General features: G+C 46.0%; 1 protein-coding gene across 1 annotated transcript in view; it reads right to left on the bottom strand.

Moving 5' to 3' along the window:
- The window catches only part of CDH20 (cadherin 20), a 172,933-nt gene extending 164,165 nt beyond the window's left edge, over positions 1-8,768 (bottom strand). The window contains exon 1 of the mRNA XM_030552235.1: positions 8,486-8,768. The gene's annotated coding sequence lies outside the window, so the exon portion shown is untranslated. The remainder of the gene's footprint in view (positions 1-8,485) is intronic.
- Positions 8,769-18,139: the final 9,371 nt, after the last annotated feature.

Below are 18,139 nucleotides of genomic sequence, written 5' to 3'. Positions count from 1 at the left end.
CTCGTGGCACAGGGAGGAGGACCTGGTGCCGCCCTGCTTGTTGATATAGTACATGGTCGTCGTGTTGTCCGTAAACACGGCGACACAACGACCCTGAAGCTGATGACAAAACGCTTGACAAGCAAGGCGGACCGCTCTCAACTCCTGTATGTTGATGTGGAGCCCCACCTCCTCCTGGGACCACAGGCCCTGTGTCCGCAGGGTCCCTAGGTGGGCCCCCCAGCCTAGATCTGAGGCATCCGTTGTCAGGGATACCGATGGCTGAGAGGGGTGAAAGGGAAGACCCGCACATAATACGGACTGGTCTAACCACCAGCCGAGAGAATCTAAGACCTTCTGGGGGATTGTGACTAACATGTCTAAAGGTTGCCTTTGCGGCCTGTAACGACTGATAAGCCACAGCTGGAGAGGCCTCATGTGGAGCCGAGCGTAGCCGGTCACAAAAGTGCACGCCGCCATGTGGCCTAACAGGGTTAGACATGTCCTCACTGACGTCAATGGGGCTGACCGCAAACGTTGAACGATCGCCGCCATGGTCTGGAACCGTTGCAGAGGCAGCGAGGCCCTGCCCACAGTGGCATCCAAGACGGCCCCGATAAATTCCACCTTCTGCGTGGGCCTCAGAGTGGACTTGTCTGTGTTTATCAAGAGGCCCAGACTTGCAAATATGGCGGTGATCATGCGGACATGGCTGTTGACCTGCTGTTCCGACGTGCCCCGAATCAACCAGTCGTCCAGATAAGGGAACACGTGGACACGGTTGCGCCGAAGATGCGCCACGACAACTGCCATGCATTTTGTAAACACCCTCGGGGCTGTGGACAGGCCGAATGGGAGGACTGCAAACTGATAATGAAGAGCCCCCACAACGAAGCGGAGAAAGCGTCTGTGGCGCGGCCAAATGGCAATGTGGAAATACGCGTCCTGCATGTCGAGGGCGGCGTACCAGTCTCCCGGATCCAGGGATGGAATAATGGTCCCCAGGGATACCATGCGGAACTTCAACTTCACGAGGTATTTGTTGAGTTCTCGCAGGTCGAGGATAGGCCTGAGGCCCCCCCTTGGCCTTGGGGATCAGAAAGTAGCGGGAATAAAACCCTTTGCCTTTCTCGTTTTCCGGAACCGCCTCTATGGCTCCTTTGCTGAGGAGCGTCTGCACCTCCTGCCGAAGGAATTGCTCGTGAGAGGGGTCCCTGAAGAGGGACGAGGAAGGAGGGCGGGAAGGAGGAAACGAAACAAACTGCAGGCGGTATCCCGTCTGCACCATGCTTAAGACCCAGCGGTCCGATGTTATTTGGGACCACGCCGGGAGGAAAAACGAAAGGCGGTTTGAAAACGGGGGGAAAGGATCCATAGGGGAAACTGTTACCGCGCCCTCGGGCGCACCTTCAAAATGAAGGCTTAGGACCAGGCGGGGGTTTTGAGGAGCCTTGGTTCTGCCCCCCTTGGTTCCCAGACTGCCTGCGCCTGCCGTTCCTGCCGCGGCGCCTGTAAAGGTCCTGCCGCTGGCGGAACTGGGAAAACGGCCTACGTTGTTGCTGTTGTTGCGACCTAAAGGGTCTACGCTGCGTCACGGGGGTGTGCATCCCGAGGGACCGCATGATGACCCTGTTGTCTTTTAGACTCTTGAGTCTGGGGTCTGTCTTATCGGAAAACAGGCCCTGGCCTTCGAAAGGAAGGTCCTGTATAGTGTGCTGGAGCTCCGGCGGAAGGCCGGAAACCTGCAGCCAGGAGATGCGACGCATCGTAACTCCTGACGCGAGGGTACGGGCAGCCGAGTCCGCAGCGTCCAAGGAGGCTTGTAAGGCCGTGCGTGCGACCTTCTTGCCTTCGTCCAAGATGGCCGTAAACTCTTGGCGAGCATCCTGTGGCAGCAGCTCCTTAAATTTGTCCACTGCCACCCAGGAGTTAAAGGCGTATCTGCTCAGCAGGGCCTGCTGGTTAGAGACCCTGAGCTGCAGCGCCCCAGCCGAATACACCTTACGGCCAAGGAGGTCCATCCGCCTGGCCTCTCTGGACTTGGGGGCCGGAGCCTCCTGACCGTGACGCTCCCTATCGTTCACCGATTGCACTACCAGTGAACCGGGAGTCGGGTGAACATGTAGATATTCATAGCCCCTAGAAGGGGCCATGTACTTTCTCTCGACTCCTTTCGCTGTCGGAGGGATGGAGGCCGGGGACTGCCAGATAGTATTGGCATTGGCCTGGATGGTCCGTATGAAGGGCAGGGCGACCCTGGTGGGAGCATCAGAAGAGAGGATGGTGACAATTGGGTCCTCTATCTCCGAGACCTCCTCTGCCTGCAGACTCAGGTTTTGAGCCAATCGCCTGAGGAGGTCCTGGTGCGCCCTGAGATCCAGCGGGGGGGGACTGTTGGAGGAGGTACCCGCCACCGCCTCATCCGGGGAGGAGGATGATGAGACCCCAGGCACGATAGTGTCCAACTGAGGGTCTTCCTCAGCCCTCGCCTCTGCCTCCGGAGCCACAGCGGAGTCCTGCTGTTTGGACCCTTCGTCCCCTTCCGGGGAGGGAGGGGGGCGAGACAAGGAGGCTTCAGGGGCCCTACGCTCCGCAGTCGCCGGTCTAGCAGGGAGCTGCTGGGGGCCCTGGGCCTGATGGTATGCCCAGGGTGTCCAGAATCCCCACTGTTGTGGGCCTTGGTCTTGCAGCGGCGGATCCCCGAACAGCGCCGCCTGCCGGTCGGTGCCCAGCGCATACCCACTGTCCGTCTGGGAAGATACGGACGGCTGTCTCGAGGGCCACGGCGGGGCCGACCCCGGATGGTAAGGGTCTGCGCGGGCCGGCACGGAGGATCGTCTCGGTGCCGGGGACCGGTGCCGGGAGTCATATCGGTGCCGGGACCGGGATCGGGACCGGGATCTATCACGGTGCCGGGATCCTGATCGGTACCGGGTGCCGCTTCGGTACCGGGACCTGCCACCAGCTCGGTGCCGGGAGGTCGACCGGGACCTGCCACCAGCTCGGTGCCGGGAGGTCGACCGGGACCTACCACCAGCTCGGCGCCGGGAGGTCGACCGAGACCGGGACCTGCCACCAGCTCGGTGCCGGGAGGTCGACCGGTGCGGCGAGTAGCGTCGGGACCTGCTCCTGGAGTCGCGGTGCCGGTGTCGCCGACTGGAGCCTGACCGCGACCGTCTCGATGCCGACCGTTGCCGCGAGTGCGACCGGTACCGCTGAGGGGAGCGGTGCCGGGACTGCGAGCGGCGTTGGGATCTGGAGCGCCCAAGACGTCGGGACCTGGATGGCGAACGACTGTCTCTGGGCGGCGCCGACAGCATGGGCTTGCCTCTGGACACAACCCGCACCGGAGGTACCGGGGGTGGCAGCCGAGTGGGCTCAGTCAGGGCAATAAGGTCCCGAGCCGAGGCGAAGGTCTCCGGTGTGGATGGGACCACTATCTCAACCCCAGATCTCATGGGGGAGCTCGGCGGCACCGGACTCAACGGACCCGCTGGGCCCGGAGTCAACGGTGCTGACGGTGCCGGCGGCGCCGCGGCCGATGTCGAGGCCGGGCGCTCAAGCCGGGTCTGCCTGGCCGGAGTATCAGACTTCGACGGCCTTGGCTCTGATTCCGGTGCCGGAGAAGGTCGGTGCCGGGGAGTCTTCTCGGTGCCGGAGCGATCTGGTGCCGGTGCCGATACCACGGCCTGCGAAGCCGACGGGTCAAGTGCCGCCTCCATTAGGAGAGTTCGGAGCCTCTGATCCCTCTCCTTTTTTGTCCTCGGCTTAAAAGCCTTACAGATGCGGCACTTGTCAGATCTGTGCGATTCCCCGAGGCACTTCAGGCACGCTTCGTGGGGATCGCTGGTAGGCATGGGCTTCTTGCAGGCCGCACACTGCTTGAAGCCCGGCGAAACAGGCATGAGCCTGGCGCCGGGTGCCGGGAAGGGCTAAGCCCCCGGCAAAGAACTACTTAACAACTATTTAACTAAACTATCTACTTAACAAACTAATTAACAACTATATGGAACTAGAGATAAACGATAGACAAGCGATAGAGAACTAGGAGAGCTAGGGACGTGGAGGACAGCTAAGCCGCGCTCCACAGTTCCAACGACCGACACGGCGGTAAGAAGGAACTGAGGAGCGGGCGGGCCGGCAGGGGTATATATAGAGCGCCATGGCGGCGCCACTCTAGGGGGCGACCTGCCAGCCCACTGGAGTTGCTAGGGTAAAAAAGTTTCCGACGAACGTGCACGCGCGGCGCGCACACCTAACTGGAATGGATGTGAGCAATCACTCGAAGAAGAACCATGACTACTTGTGGTTTGTACTTTCAAAAGACACACGTGCACACAAATAACCCTATCCTGAAAAATCAGTGGTTGAGATTTTCAAAGCAGGTTAGGGGATTTGATACATTAAAGGTATGTAAAACCCCTAGATTGCTTTGAAAATCTCAACCACTGATCTTTCAGAGTATGTGTATCACTATCCTGTATATCATGTATACACACACACATACATTTATTTATATTATTTGTTAGTTTACTAAAAGAACATTTTAAATTGTGTGTGCATCTTACCGATACTGTTTGTACTAGGAGTTTTGGGAACTGAAGTTTTGGTATCTCTATAGATGCAAGGTACAGTCTGAGAAGGCTGCAATGCAGATTTCTCCATGCCATTGTGACCACAATCTCAGCTTGCTATACAACTGTATGGCAGAGGTGATGGGAGGGGAGGAGGAAAAGAGATATTTTAGTCTCAATGCTAATTTCATCGGGGCTTTTCTTTGCCAGCGTACACTATTAACATGTACTGCCCACTAGAAAATGAACTAACAACATCTAATTCATTTCACCAAGTAAGTAAATTCTGTACTATTTTATCTTTCAGTTCCAACTTAAGTCCCTCATGAGGTTAGCCCATTTAAGTTTTGCTGAAGGGCTAAATTATCTTATATTAGGTCTAGGAAGATTAGATGAAGAGTATGAGCAAACAAATTCAGTAACATCTTGGCACTGAGTCCTGAAATTAAAGCCTTAAGGGTTAAAATTCTGCTATCTTGCCAGGTGTTCTGCACAAATGTTGCTATCATACAATGTAATGTCTGACCATTCAACCATATGTCAAACAAACTCTGCTATGACAACCAGATGTAGTCATTGCCATGGAATGAAATCATCATTTTATTAATTACCCTTTAATGAGTTTATACAATAGAGGACATGCAGTAATTTAGTCATAATTGGTCTGACAGACTCAGTACTTACAGGAATGGAATCTGTTTGTGAGACTACTTGTTATGAATAACAATTATGTCTGTGACAATGCAATTTTATTATGAAGATGTACTGTGAATTTTAAATAACTTATTTACAAGATATTATTCAGCATTTTACTACAAACCAATGACTAATGATTTCAATACATAAAATTGTCTGAACCTCTATATAGATGGCATGCATATTGTAACTATACTAGTTTCTCCATTATTATCATGGCTCTTAACATGTCTTATTTAACAACCGTAGATTTTGTATATGTTTGTGTTTGTTAAATATAAGAAGCATTAGACTTATGACAATACTTTACTGGTCTTCATTCCTGGCTCCAGAAATTATTCTGAAATTAAACCTAGCACTTAACTAATTGATGCACTATAAAGTTAAAATTCTTTATAAGAGTTCCATAATGAAACATCACTGGCAACAACTCAAGATCAGTAATGTCTCTTACAGTTTTCACTACACATTTTGTCTTTCTAGCTCCAGAGGATATTTCAGTAAAATGTTCTTAGGTTTCTAATAGTGGGTTGATCCAGATACAGTTAGCAATATTTCCTTCTAGATAGTTCTGGTAAAAAGGAACAGGTTGGCAGATTGCCTTCAAGACTGTTCCTCACAACAGGAATTACAATTAAGTCAGAAATAAAGAATTTATCCTCAATCCATCATTGGAGTATGGCAATGCAATTTTGATAACTTAATCAGAACATTTGTGAAGTGCATTTTAATTGCGGTCATTTAATATCCAGATGAGTTCCTCCCAGCACCCCACTTTGGGTCAAACACTGCAGTGCTCACTCAGTCCTTCCTTAGATAATTTGGGATTTGAATAGAGACTACATTATTTTATTTAGTTACTTAACGGTTGTAGCACTTCAACACGCATCCTGTGTTCTTCCCTTTCCTTAATGCAAAAATCTCACAAGTGCATCTCAAAGTCTTAGGCAAACTCAGAAAATACAACACTATGTTTTTGACAGCAAAGTGAAAGCTCACTCCCCCATTATCTTATTGGTAGCTCTGGCTTCCTTATGTATACAGATGAAAAGTATACTAATTATAGTTCTGATTAAACATTGTCCAGTTCCAAAATCTTTTTTTATTTAGTAATATATAGTGGACGGGTATTTGTATTAAAATCTGCAAGCCAAATTCATCCCTGGTGTAACTTCTTTGAAGGCAGTGGAGTCACACCAAAGCTGACTTTACATTAGACTTCAAATCATCCTGTGATTTTGCTCACATGATTATGACTTCATCAACTTTGTTTTAATGCCCTGCTGTTCCATTCTCTCTGATTAGTCATATCACTACTCTGTTTTTTTTGTACATGTATCTCTTGTTATATGTTACTTATGAAATAGTTTACAAGCACTTTTCACTTACAAGTGCCATTTTTTAGTAAATATCAATACTGTCAGTTTACTGCCTATACATGTTCTTTGCTTGACTACTAAAATCACCTTTAGCACTAGCAAGCATGGAGTTTTCTGTTACATCACATAGAAAAGCAACAGTATAGTAAGATATTATTTCACCAGTTTTTCATGAAAGAGAAATCACTCTGAGTAATATGTTTTAAACCTGAACATAATTACGAAGTTAAAAAGCAAACAGTTTTCTGTTAAAATCTTGCATGCCTGTTTGAAAAGCCTTACAGCAGCAAAAAAGCTGGCACCATTAGTGGTCATCCCTGTTGATCTGGCAATAAAGTGTGCACGTCTAAGTAAAATGCATAAATTGGTGTTAGTCTGTCTAGTTAGGATGTTCATTCTCCAGGCATCTTTACATTTTACTTCCCTAAAACGGGATTAAAAAAACCAAAACTCATCACTCGATTGTGTGCAGCATAAAAACTAAAGAGAAAATAGCAGTAATGCATATTTAAACTGCAGTTTTACAGAGATGCCCTTTTGTTAAATAGATAACGACCCCTGAGCTCTGGGATTCAAAGTACTGCAGAAGCGGAGCAAGTGATAAATGTTGCATGTTGCTATTTTCTCTCCGTTTCTCTCGTTTTGTGGTTACTGTGCACTACTGATTCCCGCACCTTTGGATCAAAATGAACAATTAACGGCCTAATTATTCCGGTCACACCAGCCCACAATGAAATCTTTATTCAGTGTTTACAGCAATCTTTGGCAGAGACTGTCTTGCTGTTTTGAAACTAAGAAGAACTGCACCCTTTGGCTCCGCTCAGCATCAGCTGCCTTGGTTTCAGAGCTGGGTGCCAATAATCAGCCTTCTTGGTTCCCCCTCCCCCTTCCAAAGGGGTAATTTTTTTTTTGAGGGTGAAAAGCTCTATTCTCATCAACTCCCCCTATATACTGGCTGATTTATGGCCCAGCCTTTGGGTCTCTTCCTTCCGTATCTTTTTCACATTTATTTTCTGCTAACTCGACCCCCCTCCCCACGTCCATCAACACCCAGCAGAGCCCATGAAGTCCCACCAAGTGGGCAGCTCGAGAGCCCTTCACCGCAGGCTGCTTGGGGGCGGCGGCCGAGAGGAGCTAACGCGGCCAGTGAGAGCCACAGAAGAGGACCCAAACTTTTTTCGTAGGAGAAACAAAAGGGACGGGGGGAGTTTCCTGCACACTTTGCACGCTGCTCCAGAGACTCCTTTATTCTCCCCGGCTCTAAGGGGGGGAGGGCTGGCAACAGCGCGTGCCCTGCTCCCCAAAGGGCTCCCCCAAATCACCCCATGGGCAGGGCTCCCTCTTGCTCTTTTAACGCCCGTGCTCAGGGCTCCCACTGGGCAAAATCCCCCCTCTCCTTTGCCCCCAGCCCATGGCTCCCCACACTCTCGGCCTCCTGCTGGGCATGCCCCCCCCACCCGCTGCAGGCGCCCCGCGCTCGCTCGGTGTCTGAGCCTTGGAGGCATCCCCATGGGGCGGCAGCCTGCGGAAGAGTTCTCTGTGCAATCCCCTCCTTTCCCGTGCGTCGCTCCCCGCACTGCCTGCCCCCGCAGGCAGGAGAGCAGAGGGGACCACCCTGGAGCTGGCGGGACTGGGACACCTCCCCCCGTCCGAGGCGCCGCGGAGGTGGCTCCCCGCTGTGGCCCGAGCCGCCGGGGAAGTTGGAGGGAGAAGCTCGTGGCAGGGCGGAGGCAGCCCCGCCGCCAGCGCACCTGCAAGAGTCCCAGCCAAACTCGAGAGCAGCTGCAGCCCCGCGCCCCTTCCCTCTGCCTCCCGCTGCGCTCGGCCAGGGAGCCTCCAATGTAACCCCGCGGGTACCTTGCGCGGTGTGTGGCAGGAGCTCCCCGGGAAGCCTCCTGGCGACCTTCCTCCTCGCTGGGGTCCCCGCTCACATCCCCGTGCCCCCCGCCACGGCCACTGCCGTCCGAGAAGCGAAGTCCGCTCCTGAGCCCACCTCAGGGGGAAAAAACGGGGGTGGGGAGGGGCGCACAGCTTCCTCCTCCTGCTCCCAGCGCACACACGGGGCGAGATTTTTGCTTCCACCTGCTCTGCAGCGACGACGGGGTTCTCCCCCGCCGTCCCTCGCCTCTGCCAGCGCTCAGCTCAGCGCTGGTGGAGATGGAGGCTCCTCCAGATCAGCTCCTGTCTAGTTTGTGGCAGGCACCTCTTCCCCTCCTCCTTCGCCCTTGCTCCTTCCCTAGCCTAAGTGGCTGCTGGCTGCCTGTGCCACCGGCACTCAGTCTGCTGCTCATGAATATTCTGACAGAGGCGAATGCTGTTGAAGTAAATTGAATTAGCCAATTGGTGCCAGGAATGTGCACTTCTACCCTCAGAGGAGCTGTCTGGAACACCACCAGATACAAGTAATTAGTGTCCAGTTGGTACCCTGTGGTTCAGACCCTGCAATTTTGACTGGGCACCTCTGGGGAACCCTGCTGGCTTTAGATTCCACACACATCTCTCAAGTCCTGGGAACAGCAGCAGTGTGTACCAGAGACATCTTTTTACAGAGAATATGTCTTAGGATAATTTAAAAGATGCAGCATCCCTGTTCAGGACTGAATGGGAATTTATGGGGAAAGACAAGGACAACATGACAGATTAAAAACACACTGGTTACGTAGTCTAAAACTACTGGGAAACAAAGCTTTATTTTTTTAACAGAGGAAAGCTTTGTTTCTCAGTTCTAATTAATAAATATTATTAGACTTATCTTACAGATATTAGTGTAAACATGATTTCTTGTGAGGATTGTAAAAGATTGAAAAAATCTATTAAATAAACCTTTGAAAACCCTTCCTTTAATTTTTTTTTTCAAATGTCTGTGCTGGTCATGAAACTGGTAGGCAACTGACAGCAATGAAAACTGAAATACCCTGTCTTAACCACAGAACTGCTACAGCAGAGGCAGCACATGTAGACAGTAGATAGATGCATTCCATGCTGCCTACCAATTTGCCTCAGTGGTGACCTGGAATAACCATCTTTAGGGGTGAGAAGATTCCTAACTCTATGCCCATCGAATCCTTCATCTTTCTGCAGACATTGTGGTAAGGGTACAAATTAGTGCCAACTTTGGCAATGTAAAAGATGTACACTAGGTACTAGAATGAGACTGCAGCTCTTTTCACATATACTGAACGGCTGTCAGGTGGTAATACATTCTTGTCACTACCAACCTACAGCCCAATTCAATTCTCAGTTACACTAGGTCAAAACTCTCCACTAACTTCAGTGCAGAATGGAAACCATATAATCGCTACCCAGTCAGTTTGCCATTGAAGACTAATTCCCATTATTGATTTCCTGGAACATCCAGCCTCTTTGCCATGAAATCTACTATGAAGATTGATTGCAAAGTTTAGATTTTTTTTATTTGTCTTGATTATTTAGCAGAACTAAGGTCACAGAAATATACCCAGGGAATCTTATGGACATGCATTTTTCATAAACAATCATCACTATATAATCATTTCAGCATAAAAAACTAAAAAATGCGAGAGACTCAAGCTGGGTGAGATAATACCATTATTGGGCCAACTTCTGTTGGTGAAAGAGACAAGCTTTTGAGGTTACACACAGTTCTTTTTCAGGTCTACAGAAGTTCAAAGGCTTTCACCAACAGAAACTGGTGCAATACAAGATATTACCTCACCCACCTTGTATCTCTAATATACCAGTATCAACATGGCTACAATGACACTGCAAAAAAGAAAGAGAGATGCAATGGAGACTCTTACATTAACAGTTAGGAAGTTTTGACATTGTTTGGTGTAACACTCAATATAAATTATGTTACAATTGTGATAAATATACATTTTGACAGCCAATATTTTTTCCAGTGTTATTCTACTGTATATTCAGTTCTGGACTCAGGTTGATTGGTGACTTTTAATGAAACATTCTAGAGAGCCAGAATTGTCTCTCACTTCTACCGTCTGTCAATGTCTGAGTCTCAGTGGGTTTCTGATAATAAGGCAAAATATACCCTTACTGAGGAGAATGATCAACTGAGCACATGTAACAATATTCCAGGAAGTTACCACAGTTGCAATTTTAATCAAAATCCAAAAGATCTATAGCCAGAATCAAGCCTTTTAGTTATTAATCGTGGAAATATTTCCATACTAATGTATTTATTCTCAATACATATTGTTTAGCATTGATACTATACTTGCAGATGATATGTACATCTTTATTTTGAGATAACATGTTAAGAATACATAGGATAAGATTTAAAAAAAAATGTAAATCAATGTCACTCCTGTAATATGTGGAATCAGTCTGTATATTGTCTCTACCTCCCTCACCCTTAATTTATTTATTTTCCGAAGATAGACTGCCGTAAGAAAAAAGAAGTCACAATAAAAATATATGAGACAGCTTTAATGGTGTGGTGGCTCCAGTGAAGGTATTTAGATCATGTTGTATGCCATGGCACCATGAAAATAAAATGCAGGTACTGTCTATTGCGTAAGGTTATAATGTAGGATTAATAGATATATAGTACATAATGCTGAACTGATGACAGAAAACACAAGAGAATTCTATAATAGACAGAGCGAGCACTGGAAAAAAAACAACAATGTGAGGTTCTCAATTTTATGTTTACAGTTGATTTTGAATATCAAAAATTAATTTATTAAAATAGATGCTACTTGCATACCTTAATTTTTACAGTTCAATATTTGTGTCAGTTTTTTCCACAGAAAGAAGTTTGAGTAATGTGCTTGTGACTGTCTTTCCTAAGAACTATTATGTGATACATAGGGGAAGGAGGAAAAATAGAGAGGGGTGGGAGGAGGGAATGTTCTTACATTCCAACTGGAAAAAAAAAAGATAAGGCCTCAATCAGGAAAGATGCTGGGCACCCTCATCTCCAACTGAAGTCAGAGTTGAGAGCACCCAGCACTTCAGAGAAGGTGCTCACCACCTCACCTCATCTGCTTTAAAATATGCACACCTCATATAGAATAGGTGGATGTGGATATCCTGGAGGTCTCAATTTTCTCCTTAAAAACATATCACCAAAGGGATGACAATTAAAAAAAAAAAGACCCTAACTCTCAAGATTGAGATGACCCGTAAGAGTCCATACTTAAAAATAGGCCTTTTATTGATGCTATGAGTAAATATTTTTATATAAAGTACTGCATATATTACTTCCAATACTTGAAGTTCTCTCTGCCTTGAAACTATATGTAAAGTTGGATCCATGCAAAACAAGTAAAATAAAATTAAAAAAAAAAGAGAGAGAATGCTGAGTAGTCTTAAAGATTAGAGTCTTTGGGGGAGATGTAAAAACATTTTGCTATCTCTGTTTGAACAAGATAATTTAATATGCTCCTATCTATTTACACATTCTCTTGGAATAAAAACTTGCAAGAAATGTGTATATTGCTTATCTGCTCATATACATGTTTGTCTTCTGTGCCTGACATGAAGGATAAGTTACAAGTTCTTTAAATAACAGAGCTAAAGAAAAATAAAGAAAGCTCAAAACCAACTATTTTATACCCAAGTGGTCATTTCATGTCATGCAGTGGCTTTCATACCTTTCTGGCTAGTTTATTCTCCACCTTTTTTCACACCTGCCCCTCTTTATCTCTCCATCATTCCTCAAGAAAGAAGATTGGCTTTTGGTGCATGATACACAGTTGTGTTGCAGTATTCCTTCATTAGGTGGTCAATAGGAATCACTCATTCTTTGGCAATAGAGGGAGGAACAGGATATTTCCATTATTCAGGTTGTATGGATAAGAGCTAAATGCTTTGAGGAATCAAAATTATGAAGATTTCATCAATCTTCATTCCTCTTTTCTAACATTTTATTGTCATATAATTAAGATGATTTTTTAAATTAATCCCACTCTATATTTTATTCATTTTAGGGCATTTTGGAGGGTCAGTATTAATTGCACAATGCACCATTATCCTTGGTATGGTACCTTTCTTACACAGGAAAAAAGATTTGGATTTTCTGTTTTGTGAAAATTCACTGGAATAAGATATCATATAAAACGGAAAAAAAAATGAGACCATGAACCTAAAGAAAGCACATTCCAAAGTAGTAAACCAAAACTACACATAGTTTCAAGAAGTGGTACATAAAGCTAATGTATATAAAAATTTGATAGTGAAAAAAATTATATTATTATAATATAAATTTTACATTTGAAAATATCCCTGAAACAGGTAATATACAAAACTTTCAAAGAGTCATGTCTACAGAGCAAGAGTGCCAGTACCACCTGCATCCAAGAAAGTGCAGAAGTACCATATATTAATGAGTAAATACTATGGCTCAAATGCCAGACAGTCTTTATTTATTTCTAAAAAGTACTCAAAACAAGTCCAGTGAAGGACAGAGCCTAAAATGGCAAGTGCATTTTATGAAACAAAGTGGCTACAATAAAGGCATCTCTCTCTTATTGCAACCCTCCAACTGCTCCAATGATCACATCCCACCCTGTCTCTTGTTCTCCTTTGCCCCCGACTCTCATACCCTTCTCTAGACTCTCTCCCTAGTTCACAATACAACCATTGTTCAGTCTCTCTCATTTTAAAAAAGGCCTACTATTGATCTAATTTGCATCCTCAACTATCTCTGCATCTTTCTCCTCCCCTTTCACCTCTAATCTCATTGGGTGGTCTATATCCACTATCTGGAGTTCTTTTGTTTCAGCTCCAGTCTAGATCCCATCAGAATCCAGCTTTCACTTGCTGCACTCCATGGAAACGTCTCTCTCTAAAGTCTCTAATGTCCTCTTCCTGGCCAAAACTCAGGATGAGTACTCTATCTTCATCTTTCTCAACCAGTCAGCTGTGTTCACCACCACCACCGGCCATGCTTTTCTTTTAAAATGCATCCTACCTTCAGTTTTCTGACTATCCTCTCTTAGTTCCCCTCTTTACTCTCTAATCACTCCCTCATTTCCTTTGGGAATCCTCACCGTTCCCCCCCCCCCGCCACAAGAGACTTTTTTTCTGGCCACCTCTTCTTCCTCCATACCATAACTCTGGGCATTCTCATTCAGAAACATGACTAACTATTGGCTTTTAGCTGGTAACATAGAACTGTCTCCTCCTGTTCAAACTAAAATCTCTGCCCAACTTTCAGATATCTCCTTATTTCTAACTATCAGCTCAACCTTCAACATGGTGAAAACTGAGATCTTTCCTCCAAAACTCTCCACCCTCTTCTTAGTATGCATAGACAATACACAATCCTCTTGATGTTACTCAGCAATGTAGCTTTGGCATTGCTATAGAATTAACCCTCTCTCTAGATCCTCATATCTAGGTCCTGTTTAAATCTTTCCACTTATTTCTGAAGAACATCTCTAAGATACAGCCATTCCTTTCTATCTACACAGCGAAAACTCTTATGCAGACCTTTATCATCTCACATTGTGACTGCTGCAACCACTTCCTTTCTGGCCACGACAAATGCTCTCTCAAAGGTGTTCAACAGGCTGCTACAAAAAAATAATCTTCCTGATTCAATTTGACCATTTCACACCCTTTGCATCTTTCCTTTTTCCATTGCACCAAGCACAAAAAACATATCTCCACTTTTAAGGCCCTTCATGGACAATTCATGCTCTCCATATCATTTCATACAATACTGAGCCATTAACCCTGTCTCCACTCTGCCAATCATGGGCATCAGGTGAACCTCTACTTTGGGGAGGTTAGCCTGCCAGCCCCGCTCTTTCCACATGAGCCTCAAGGAACCATGGCCCACCCTCCCCAGCCATGCCAGCTGGCCCCCTCAGCAGCAGCCTCCCAGCACTGGACCAAGTTGCCAGGCCCTCCAGCGCCGGGCTGAGCCACGGGTGGGCCCAAGCTCCAGACTGCCAGCTGCAGCTTAGAGAGCTCTGCAGGCTTCAGTGTAGAGGAGGAGGAAGGGTGGGACCTTGGGGCAGAACATGGGCGGGGCCATGAACTGGCTCAGGGGAGGTTTAGCCTGCCCTGGCCTTTGATACTTGCTGGTGTTGCCCATGCTACCAATGACATCATCCTTGTGTCAAAGTTTTCCAGCATTACCTTTCACAAGCCCCGTTCCCTATCAGACAGCCTAACCACCTCCAACACACACACACTTTCCTTTTGCTTTCTTTTGAGAAGGATCTGGTGGACTGCAACCTCTCCCTTCCCTCCTGATCTCCTCTGAGAAGAGAGGGCAGTTGGCGTGCACATTACCTTCATTTTCTGTCTTGGTAGGGGCACCTACAAAAATCAGCTGGTGCCCGCCATTTGACAGAAGAGCAACCCATTGACAGACCTTTATTTTATGGCCTGAAGATCCCACAATACACAAAGGCACTATGGAATTCCCAGAATAGGAGCCAATTTCAAGCAAAGCTGGGCCTCCTTGAAAACCTCAACAGATCTGGGTTTGTTTACAAATTGTTAAAAAAAAAAAGAAAAGAAAAGAAAAAAGAAGGAAAGAAAAGAAAAAAGGTTCACATAGTCCCACAGTTCTCACAGAAAGAAACATGTCACAAAATCTGTCTGGGTGAAATTCACTCCCATGCAGAGGTACAGCACAAAGCCTATAGGTCACTGAAGTCCTCAAAATAAGACATACATGGGACTTCATTTGTTGCATAGGCCTTCTGGGCAGGGGTGAATTTCAGCCTCGGCAGTGATCAGTAAAAATGTCAGATTGTATTTATTTGTGATCAAGATATATGGATTATTTAAGTCTTTTGAAGATGACAAGTACTATATAAACACATCTTATTATTACTATTACCATGTAAGATTAACTATTATTATTACAGGTACAAAGTACTAGATGATACCAATCATCTTCATGGTATCACCAGAAACAAGCAAACAAACCAAAAACCTATAATAGTGTTATCAACAAACAACCTGCATTGAAAGAATCTTATTTAAAAAAATAGTTGACTTTTAAAGCTTTCTGGGTATTCTGGAGGCTATAGATTCAGGCACACACAACATATGATGCGTGCCATGCTGTGCAATTTTTAATTTCTCCCAGATATTTCTTATGGGACCCTGACTGGCAGGTGTTCTGTTCCGCCTGGCTTTTATTGAAACACTTCTGGGTATCTCTAATTACACCTGCTGTGTAAGGGATCCTATTACTTGCCATGACTTATCTACCATAGAAGATGATGGGTATACTGCAGGTAGCAGATTGGCCACAGCATATACAATTTTCAAAGTGGCAGTTGCACTCTTGTTTGCAGGGAGGAGCTGCATATGAGGAAGGATTCTTCTTCCAGAAGCAGTAGCCAAGTGCATGCTAGATAGTGGCAGGGAAATGGAAAGGAGTAAAAGTACAAAGGGAAAAAATACCCAGACCCTCATATTATTAAAAAACATCTTACTTCTCTTTTGTTGTTGCATTTTTGTCAGAGACATTTGTATTTGTGCTGAAGCTGAATATTATAATACACAACATAGCACAGCAGTGATTGCCCAGCACTGTTTGTGCTCTGTCTATGAGAACTGGGCAGCGGTTTTTCTTTGAATACATCATTTACAGCTTGCCGCAGTGATTCTACAAAGTCAATACATATCCTTAACACAAAGCAAAGAATGAAGGGCATTATAGAGTGAGAGAGCAAAAGGGAGAGTCCAGTACCAGAGAAAGAATGAATCCCATTGCACAAGCACATCACAAGTTCTATTGATAGCAATAAAGACACTTTTTTGTTTTTACACAAAGTAAAAAAAAAAAAAAAGTATGTCATACTTAGAGCTGTATCTAGACATCTTGGGTGCAAACTCTATTTCACTACCCACAAGCTCCCTTGTGATAAATTATTAGATTGCTGCCCTCAGGAAAAAAAAGGATCTAATCTATTTACCTATGTATGCAGGAACTTGTGTTTTAGGATACTCTGGCTAGCTCTCTCTGGTTTCCACAGTAACTGACAGAGTATTGCTGCTGTATTTGAAAAGCACTGAGATTTGCAGTTTAGACATACCATAAGCCCAGGCTTGAGCTCAGGCTTAAGCCTAACTCTCCTTGCATCTACACTACAATTGCGCTAACCCAGGACTTGGACCCAGGGTCAAGGGACTCTGCAGGGCTGGAGGGTCCAAGCTCGAGTTTGGCTGCAACCCAGGAGCCAAGCCCTATTGTTTTGCAGCGTAGATCCTACTTCACTTGACTCAAGTCCCAGGAGTCAGCCGGAAGTATCCCACAATTCCATGGGACAACTTCCTTAATCCTCTCTATCCCAACAATCTGCAATCCATTTTATTGAAAACTGAAGATACACTCCTTTGGCAAATGGCAGCAGCTAAGGCCAGCATTAACCAATTATTTTCCGATCACTGATCAGCAAGCACTCTATGAGAGAGATTGCTGTGCTTGCCACAGAGTGTGAACCAATGAAGGCCTTTGCAAAGCGAACTGCTTCATAGTCACAGGGGCACAGACAGATTTTATGAGAGAGATTGCTGTGCTTGCCACAGAGTGTGAACCAATGAAGGCCTTTGCAAAGCGAACTGCTTCATAGTCACAGGGGCACAGACAGATTTTGGTGAATCCCTGATGCAAGGCCAGTAAAACTCTGCACTTCAGCAAAAGCACCAGAAATCTCCATGCATACTGGAAGACCGCTAAAAAGCTAGCAGCTCTGCCAATTTTCCAGATGGACAATCAGTGCAGTGAGTGTATTAAGAAGCTGAAGAGCAAGTACTAGAAGACCAGGGACAAGAACTGCACCTTGGGCAACCTGTCAATGACATGCCCATATTATGATCATTTTGACAGGTCCTGGGCACTGACCCCAGCATGGACCCAACCGTGTTTCATGATGACCTGGTCAGCTGGGATGGTGCCGTGCTGGCCCCTGAATCCAGCATGGGGACTGTTCATTCCTCTGCACTGCACCCCACTTTGGGGTAAAAAAAAAAGTGAGTATTTGTCTTGTTTGCTCTTGCCAACTGATCAAGTCGGCAAGAGCAAACGGGACAAATGCCCACTTTTGCCAAAAAAGTTGGAATGGCCAAGATACGGCTTAAAAATTGGACTGTTCTGGCCAAAACAGGACATATGAACCCTACCCCTTGGAAGAACTGTTTGTTTCACTTCCTGTAAAGGAACACTCTGCTGTAAAGCCTGCAGAGAATCCAGTGGAGAAAGAAGTTGCTGCAAAAAACGGTAAGTGTATGACTCAATTTAAGAGTTTATTATTATAGTAACAGGAGGGATTTCTGCTGTAAGCAGCAATGCAAAATTATTATACTTGGCTACAAGTGTTTGGCCACTAATGGCAGATTGTATCACAGTGCGTTGGCATCCCTTTCTTCCCAACCATGTGGCATTCAAAATGGCAACTTGGAATTTCAAACATTCATGAACAGCTGCAAAGGTTATTTTAACTGTTAAGGCAGAGGTTTGCTAGCGTCCTTCTTGTTTTCCTTTCAGTAATAAGAAATATGCCACTCTGTAATCACTCCTCTGGGGTCTATGGTGCACCT

Source organism: Gopherus evgoodei, chromosome 2, assembly GCF_007399415.2.
Source record: "Gopherus evgoodei ecotype Sinaloan lineage chromosome 2, rGopEvg1_v1.p, whole genome shotgun sequence".
NCBI classification, from domain to species: domain Eukaryota; kingdom Metazoa; phylum Chordata; order Testudines; family Testudinidae; genus Gopherus; species Gopherus evgoodei.
The sequence above is the reverse complement of the archived record's forward strand: the minus strand, read 5'-3'. Positions and strand labels throughout refer to the sequence as shown.